Source organism: Podarcis bocagei (genome assembly GCF_964188305.1).
Source record: "Podarcis bocagei genome assembly, chromosome: 3".
NCBI lineage: Eukaryota > Metazoa > Chordata > Lepidosauria > Squamata > Lacertidae > Podarcis > Podarcis bocagei.
The window spans coordinates 25,806,840-25,816,502 of record NC_138127.1 but is presented as its reverse complement, the minus strand read 5'-3'; positions in this window follow the sequence as shown (position 1 = coordinate 25,816,502).

Here is a 9,663-nt window from a genome sequence, read left to right as displayed (position 1 = left end):
AAATACATACCCAAGTGGTTGCAGACTTGTTCTTCATAACAAAGATTAACAGGTGCAGCAGCTCAGTTAACCAGGCCTCATAACAAAGGGTGCAGTTGCAGAGTCACTTTTAACTACCACAACTCTATAAATAAATGGTTTGTTTAAATGACATCCTGGCCAAAAAAAAATTGCTTACATATTCAAAGAAGAAGAGAAGAAGAAGAGTTTGGATTTGATATCCCGCCTTTCACTCCCTTTAAGGAGTCTCAAAGCGGCTAACATTCTCCTTTCCCTTCCTCCCCCACAACAAACACTCTGTGAGGTGAGTGGGGCTGAGAGACTTCAGAGAGACTAGCCCAAAGTCACCCAGCAGCTGCATGTGGAGGAGCGGAGACGCGAACCCGGTTTCCCAGATTATGAGACTACCGCTATAATAATAATAATAATAATAATTTATTATTTATACCCCGCCCATCTGGCTGGGCCTCCCCAGCCACTCTGGGCGGCTTCCATAAAAACCAAAAATACAGTAAAATGTCACACGTTAAAAACTTCCCTGAACAGGGCTGCCTTAAGATGTCTCCTGAATGTCAGATAGTTGTTTATCGCTTTGACATCTGCTGGAAGGGTGTTCCACAGGGCGGGCGCCACTACCGAGAAGGCCCTCTGTCTGGTTCCCTGTAGCCTCACTTCTCGCAATGAGGGAACCGCCAGAAGGCCCTCGGCGCTGGACCTCAGCGTCCGGGCAGACTGATGGGGGTGGAGACGCTCCTTCAGGTATACTGGACCGAGGCCGTTTAGGGCTTTAAAGGTCAGCACCAACACTTTGAATTGTGCTCGGAAACGTACTGGGAGCCAATGCAGGTCTTTCAAGACCGGTGTTATATGGTCTCGGCGGCCGCTCCCAGTCACCAGTCTAGCTGCCGCATTCTGGATTAGTTGTAGTTTCCGCGTCACCTTCAAAGGTAGCCCCACGTAGAGCGCATTGCAGTAGTCCAAGCGGGAGATAACCAGAGCATGCACCACTCTGGCGAGACAGTCCGCAGGCAGATAGGGTCTCAGCCTACGTACCAGATGGAGCTGGTAAACAGCTGCCCTGGACACAGATTTGACCTGTGCCTCCATGGACAGCCGTGAGTCCAAAATGACTCCCAGGCTGCGCACCTGGTCCTTCAGGGGCACAGTTACCCCATTCAGGACCAGGGAATCCTCCACACCTGCCCGCCTCCTGTCCCCCAAAAACAGTACTTCTGTCTTGTCAGGATTCAACCTCAATCTGTTAGCCGCCATCCATCCTCCAACCGCCTCCAGACACTCACACAGGACCTTCACCGCCTTCACTGGTTCTGATTTAAAAGAGAGGTAGAGCTGGGTGTCATCCGCATACTGATGAACACCCAGCCCAAACCTCCTGATGATCTCTCCCAGCGGCTTCATATAGATGTTAAAAAGCATGGGGGAGAGGACAGAACCCTGAGGCACCCCACAAGTGAGGGCCCAAGGGTCTGAACACTCATCCCCCACCACCACTTTCTGAACACGGCCCAGGAGGAAGGAGCGGAACCACTGTATAACAGTGCCCCCAGCTCCCAGCCCCTCAAGACGGTCCAGAAGGATGCTATGGTCGATGGTATCAAACGCCGCTGAGAGATCCAGCAGAACTAGGAAACAGCTCTCACTACACCGCTCTTAACCACTACACCACACTGGCTCTCAGAAGAGTTTGTGATTTTGAGGCACAACTTTATGCACCCCACTCTGGCATCAGAACTCTCCACCAACCACCTCCCATTCTGATAACTCATCAGAATTTCTGGTGACAAAAAATAAGCCGTTTGGGGAATAAAGCATTCCCTAAAAATGAATGAATTGCCAATGGCTGTGTGAAGCTCATCTTTCCTTTCTTTAAATAAATTGCACATCTATATGACTGGTTAAATGTTGAGGAGAGTCTGTTTCATTCCACCAACTTGAAATGATCTGGAATATTTTCCATAATAGTGCCTCTTTCTAGTTTCTAGCTTATGACTGTTATTTTCCTGGACAAGGAATTGGAATGGAAAAAGCTATTTAATCAACTGTAGTCAAACAGAATTCCTTTAGAGGGCACTATTTTACTTCCATAGAGTTGTACGAAACTGCTGATATGAGTAAGATTTAGCTTGCTTGGCTAGATATTTAGAGTGTATGTAGTCTTAAAAAAAAGAGAGAGCATGGTTTTTAAAAATTAGGCATGCATTATGTCATGTCTCGTGGACCTCTAAAAAATGCAATCGCTAGTGGTCTATCAAATGTTATGTCATTCATACATAGAGTTCTCACTTTTGCTAGGCTTCATCCTTAAGGCCGATTTCCACTTCTTTGCCAGAGTGAAAAATGTCCACAATGCTCATTAAAACATTCATTATATTGCTCTTTAAAATATATCCAGTAATATTTGAGGCCCAGTCCATCTAGGGGGTGCTGCAGGGCATTGCAACTATGATGTATTGAATTAAGCAGAACAGAAGGCATGAGGCAGGGGGTGCTGAATTTTGGCCTTGCACAAGGTGCCGCTGAAATTTGAAATGCCAAAGTCCATCCCTGCACTAAAGAGTTATTTCAGAAAATGCATAGTTTCTCTTGGTACTATATGGAGCATCCCCTTGTCACCGAAGATTGCATGCTTAAGTCTTGCTCATCACATCATAGGCTCTCTTTGCAGATTGTTCAATTGCAAATAGTTGTTGTGGCCATCAAAACACACCAAGGTGGTGTTGCCAGTGACTTGGGCCATGAGACAAAAGCGTTCTTACAATTAAAAAATAAAATCAGCTTCTTAGATACGGAAGACCTATTTAGACTTCCCACACGCACACTGAAAAATATAAATTCCAAATGTCAAAAAATAATTTGAGCAATAGATTAGGGAAAAATCTAACATAGTGAGAGAAGGGTCCTAATGCCCTCCTATCTTTCTCCTTAGTGATTAGTTTTATGCTTGGAAGTTTACATCTGAGCATAAAGCCCCAGTGCCGATGTCTAAAATTGTCAGTCAAAATTTTGTTCCAAGCATTCATAGAGCTTGGCAGCTCTGTAGTTTTACATTCCAAAAACCAAACAGCAGCATCAAAACAGCATTATTTTGTCTTCGCCTTATCAACAACATCCTTTATATTTGGAAATTCCAATCGCTTTCCCAGATGCAAACTGGGTAAACATTTTCCCCTGGAAGCAGAATAATCGTAAGAGAAGAAAATGGGGCCAGGCTGAGAGAAGGCTCTGGTGCAAGAATTTTAACTAGGCTAAAATTTCAAACAATTCTCTGCCTCACTGGAGAAACTGAGAAGTCGGTCTCCATCTCCCATCCAGTATTCCGGCTCGTATGCCAAAGATGCCGTCACGTGTCTGCAGCCATCAGCTCTTAGCCATGCTGAAGAAAAAGTGTGAACCAAATGTGAGTTTTTCTGTGGCACGTGGGCATGCTGCCAAGATACTAATGAAGGCTCATTCCAAGGAGAATTGTCGGCCTTTTATTGTACTGTTTTTCAGTATTCCACCTACACAAAGGCTACAGCTCATTTGGTTCCATTCTGCTGTTGGGTATTGTAAGAAAAGAGAGTGGCGGCTCCCTTTGTGACATGACAAGACCCCTTCTGGCTTTAAAAAAAAACAAAAAACAAAAAAAACCTCACCTGAACTTTTGGTTGAAGGCATCTTTCTGCTTTCAAATGTTAATCCATTTATTACCCTGAACTCTTTAATGTCTCGCAAAGTACCGGTATTATTTAATTCAAGGGGGGGGGGGGAGAACCTGCTGTTCCTGCTACATTTTCAGGAAACTCCACAGGACCTCAGGGGCAAAATACAGCTGAAGATGACACAAGCTTCTATACACCAGATTGGTCTGTTTGTTCATCTAGCTGGTACCCAGTTGGCATCGCCTCTCCAGAGTCTCAGGCAAACCCCCAGCAGATATAGCCAAGGAAACTGCCTTATATTGAGTCAGACTTTCTTGCTCAGTACTCAGTACTGTCCTCATGGATGGCGCTGTGGGTTAAACCACAGAGCCTAGGGCTTGCCGATCAGAAGGTCAGCGGTTTGAATCTCCGGCGGGAAGGTAAACGGCGTTTCCGTGTGCTGCTCTGGTTCACAGAAGCGGCTTAGTCATGCTGGCCACATGACCCAGAAGGTGTACACCGGCTCCCTCGGCCACCAATAAAGTGAGATGAGCACCGCAACCCCAGAGTCGGTCACAACTGGACCTAATGGTCAGGGGTCCCTTTACCTTTACTGTCCTCATTGACCAGCAGTGGCTCTTAGGGTCACAGGCAGGGTTCTCAAACCTACTTGGAAATGCCAGGGATTGCACCCAGAACATTCTACATGCAGAGCAGATGATCTGCCACTTCTCTTGACTTCTGGCTTTGGAGCCCTACCAATAAAAGCAACTGCACCGACGGCAGAAAAGCACGGTGATTCCGTTCTGTTTGCCTAACTGCACTTTAAGTTGCCCTTTTTCTTTATAGGGATTGGGAAGCAATTGCACTCTGACACATGGGTCTACTGCTCTCCCATGTAGCCTGGCCATCAATGATGTCAACCATTCCCACCCCCACCGCCCGGATTAGAAAATGCCATTTATTTTCTAGAGATGTCATTGAGAACAGATGCAGTGATTTGGGGATCCAATTTTGGTTTGACATTTTTAATCAAATAGTTCAGGTCCCATCATGAAAAATTCTTAGAATAGCAACTTGTGTTTTGTTTAATGATTTAGAGGAGCCATATCTGAAGGAGCTAGGATTGCAAGTCATGTGGTAAAAATGAGATTTAACTGTGATTCTACCAGCTGGAATGTCAGATCAGATCCAGTAGTTGTGTTTGTGGTGTGATTCATCCTACACCCCATGTAAGCTTTTTTGGTAACCATTGTTTCTTGTTCTGAAAGCTGTCTAAACACTCCTTCTGCTTCTTGATACAAAATTGCTATAGTGCATGTCTAAAAGTGTCCTAATAGAATTGTATTCCCACCACTTTTTCTAGACGTTTTAAAGACGTGTGTGGTGCAACAGCTTCTGTGGAACATTATCCTGGTTTCCATATAGGTATGACTGTAGAACAGAGAATAATTGCACCAAGGATTTGATGTTTCTGGAAAAATATATAAATACAATGTATCCACATAAAACTTCACTATTGCTGGGACTAGTTTATCATCCCTTCAAACTGAATTTATTAGTGACCATCATTTGCATTAAAGATCCTAAAAGGGTAAAGAGTTTTAATACTAGCACATTTGCTGTGATCAGCAAAGTGAAGAACACTCTGATCTCAAAAATAATCCTTTATAGTGGTTATATTGTTATGTAGATATACTGATAGCTTTGTCAAGGGAACGGGGCACCTCATACGAATAACTCATAGGAATGTATTGTTAGATGGCACAGTTCCATACAAGAAGACCTGTCAAGAGTATAATGTGTACTTTACTGGTTGTGTACATTACTGTTTACTCTGCCTCCAGCACACTTCTACTGCTGGTGTTTGAAACAGTGTACACGACATTAGCTGCAAGCTATATCTATCCTATAGTTTTGTGAGAAATACCAATGTGCTTCCCATCAAACCAACTTCCATCCCATTTGAAAACATAAGCCACATTCGCTTTGCAGTTAAACTGTGGTGTGCACATTTGAGACAGACGTTGCACACAAGCAGATGGCTGCGCAGGTGACAGGTTCACTCACAAATAGGTGCTGGGGGGGGTTGCAGGTGTGGGAAAACCAAACAGGTGAAGACTTCTCTGACCTCTCCCTGGTGCACACAGTAACATGCAAATGCAGTTAGAAATACACTGGTGGGGTGGGGGGAAGACAGCCCTGCTGCATTTTAAGATGCTAATTTGTACAAAGCCAAACTTGAGGAAGTTCTTTCAAATCCCTTTGCTGGTCTTTGATTTACGTGCCACCATCCTTTGAGCAAATGAGCCAAAATAATCTGGGCTTTCACCGAAATAGAGTTGACAAGTGGGAACTGCAACATAATGTTCCAGTATGGAGTACTCAGTTTAGCATTTCAGCCAGCCATTTTTGCAGAACACTCCATTCTGTTTCCTCCCTGCCCCCATTTTCCTACCCTGCCCAGCAGTCACTGAGTATTCTGTGCCAGATGAGTATGCTCAGTCCTCATTTAGATTATTTTTGGCAGGCAGGGGTGTGTATCTCCAATTCAGAGTTGTTGCTTTTACCTCTGAATGATATTTGACACTTCTGCATAACTTGGGTTTTTCCCAGGCCTACAAATCTACTTCCTTCTTGTGTGTGAAAGGGACCATTTTGTCTATATTCAGACCCAAACACAGAGAATGAGTCCTTCCTCTTTGCCTCAACATTTTTGCCAATGCAATTTCTCATACAAAGTTTATGTGTTTAACTGAAACACATATTTGATGTGTCTAGATCCAGCCCCTCTGTTCTTCTCCGCCTTTCTCTCTTTGATGGGCCCATTTTATCCAAGTTAACCAAAGTTACAGTATGGATTTTCTCCAGATTATTATTTCTATTCTTAATAATTGTAATTGTGCTTCTTTGTATTTAGCATCTCAGCAGGAATATACCACACTGTGTGGCCTGAAGACTGTATGTAGCTCAAGTCAATAAATATACAAATATACATCAGCAAACCTTCTAACTTTGCAGCCCCATGTATTTTTGAGGTCCAGTTTAGACCATTTACATTTCCCCTTTCTGGCTGCCCTCAGGGATACATTTACACCAAGACCCTAAATCTTTGGATTTCCATAGATCCCATTTCTATAGTCACTAAGTTACAGGCAAGCATAATTAAATCAATGCACTGCAGAATGCAGAGGCTGTGTCTCCAGAGAGGCCATGATGCCACAGATAGTCAAAGTGGATGCGTTCCAGGAGACAGCTGGAAAACATCCTCCTTTTGCACCTAGAAGCTCCTTCAGCAGTTCTACTGAAAGTTTGGCTAGCTTTTATATTTCATTTCGTAAGTCAAACCACATGTGACTTTCTGGCTCTGAAAAGTTATTATCCATTTTGTTCTATTTTGGAATGGCACATCAGTACTGCGTAACGATGAACAGAGCACAAGGAGGATGAGAGAACAGTCAAATGACAGGTCTCAAGTGTGGGGATTCCCACAAATGAAGATCTGGATGAATCACTGGAAAACAGGCAAAGCTGAGTACCCCCCCCCAAAAAAAAGTCATTTTTCTCCTTTTTCAGCCTAGAAATATCTAACATGGTTCAATTTATCCATCCTTTAAAGACAGCACAAAGGAGGCAACATACAGAAGAAAATATAACTGCCAGACTCCAAAGTAAGATTAGTACTAAAGAGAAAGTGCTAGGAGACTGAGATCTGGGGACTCTTTCAACTACAAAATGTTCTACCACTGAGCTATGCTCTCACTTACCTCTAACAACAAAGGGAAGTTCAGATACAATTGGAGACCACTTGATCTACATGCATGTAGCCTACAAATGAGCTATACCTCCACCTGCCTGAGAAACCTAATGTCTTGCCTCGGGAATGGGGAAAACATACTGATTTCTTTATGAGTAGGTCATTGCCAGAAATGACCTGGAAACTTCTACAGCCACTTAGGTGTGTATGTATATATACTATGGGTACTTGCTCGCTAGGAATACTTCTTTGAAAGACACACATGATAGATTTAGCAATCTGGAGCAGTTGAGTAAAACTGAAGAGCTATCTTCTGTTTATCTCTATGCAGGAATCATCAATCAATGAGTTGAGAATGGAAAAACATGGGGAAAGTAAAATAAAATTTTCCTTGTGTAGAATTTTCATAAATGATATGACAAATCTGGTCAGAGCAGGAATAAAATAAGGCCTTCATTCCCATTGAGTTGATTTGTGTTCTCACTGATCCAAGCCCCATGAGGAATAGTTGAAGGAGCAGGGTATGTTTAGCCTGGAAAAGAGGAGACTGAGAGGAGATATGAGAGCTACCTTCAAATACAGTCGTACATTGGTTGTTGAACCGTTGGACTCCCGAAATGGTTCAAAAACCAAGGCACAGCTTCTGATTGGCTGCAGGAGCTTTCTGCACTCAATCGGAATCCGTGTAGGATGTTCAGCTTCCAAAAAACATTCACAAACCAGAACACTCAGTTCCAGTTTTGCAGTGTTTGGGAGCCAAAATGTCTGAGTACCAAGCTGTTTGAGAACCAAGGTATGACTGTATCTGAAGGGCTGTCACATGGAAGAGGAAACAAGCTAGTTTTCTCCTGCTACCAAAGGAGATTCCAACTAAGCATATGAAAAAACTTTATGCTTTTTCAAAAATGTGTTTAATACAAATGTGTTTACTTTGAAATAAAATAAGATGTCTGGAACCTTGCATCAGTTTCCCACCTAATATCACTGGGCCCTTCCTTCACTCTTTCTCCCCCTAATGAACTATTTCAAAAACAGCACTCCTGGAGCACAAACAGCAGCTTGGGAGAAAGGCATTTTTGGCAATGAACTGGCATGGAGCCCTTATGTCAATTGAGAACACAGCACTGCATCAGGACTCCACACTTCCCCTGCAAAATAAAAGTGGCATTGCTAAGCATGCTTTTCAAAAAGCATGATTAATACAATGTGTTGTTTGGTAGCTGCAGAGATCTTATGTGAGTGCACCGAGAGGTAGCTGCTCTTCTGAGGATGTGTGATGGACAGAAGAAAACAGTGACAGATTGACAGACTGAAGTAAAACGATCTTTTCTTCAGCTAGCATATACTGGTAGAATACTTACACCCTCATTTGTGTGAATGACTACAGTTGAAGATTCCCCTGCCCCCTCCATCTAATTTGTGCCCAAATTTGGTAAAGCTATTTTAGTTTATATTGCATTTTACTTTGAAACCGTAAAAGCATTCATCTCACAAGAAGCTGAAACTACTCTCAATCCATTTTTAAAAATCTGGATGGGCTACAGTACTGATCGGATTTGAATATGTTTGTTATCAGAAACTAATTTGGCTCCTTAATAGTGAATATTCTATTTTGCAGATTCTCTAACTGATTTGAGATAAAATATCAAACATGGTTATCCCTTCTAATGAAACAAGATAGCATTTCTGTATTAAATTGTTAAAGATTACATACCACACCTTCTGAGAATATTTCTTTCAAAAGAAAATTATCGTTCAGTTATTGGTTATGTATTTTTTATTATGACCTATGCATTTGACAGTGTTCTTAGCATGGGACTTCAGAAATGAAGGGAAGTCACTGGCTAGGTGGTCAAGCACTGTTGAGAGGTTGCACCCAGGAACAATATTATGACAAGGGAAAGACTAACCTGACCCCATCCGTGTACTCCATTTCTTGGTTTCCTCTTCCCCCTCCATGCATTTTCCCTTTTTTATCATGTCTTATTAGACTGTGAACCTACAGGCAGGGAATGTTATCTTTTAGCATCTGTACAGCACTTAGAACATTTTAGGTGCTTTACATGTGCTAAATAAATACATACATATAGGACTGGCCCACCTATGAGGCAAGATGAGGTGACTGCCTCAGGCAGCAGCATCCAGAGGCAGCAGATTCCAATGTAGATCTTTATCCCTGCTTTGGTCCTGATATTGATCTTCACTCGCTGCTTCTTCCCTTGTGGAGAAGGGGCACCATTTTGTGGTTGGTTCACCTCAGGTGCC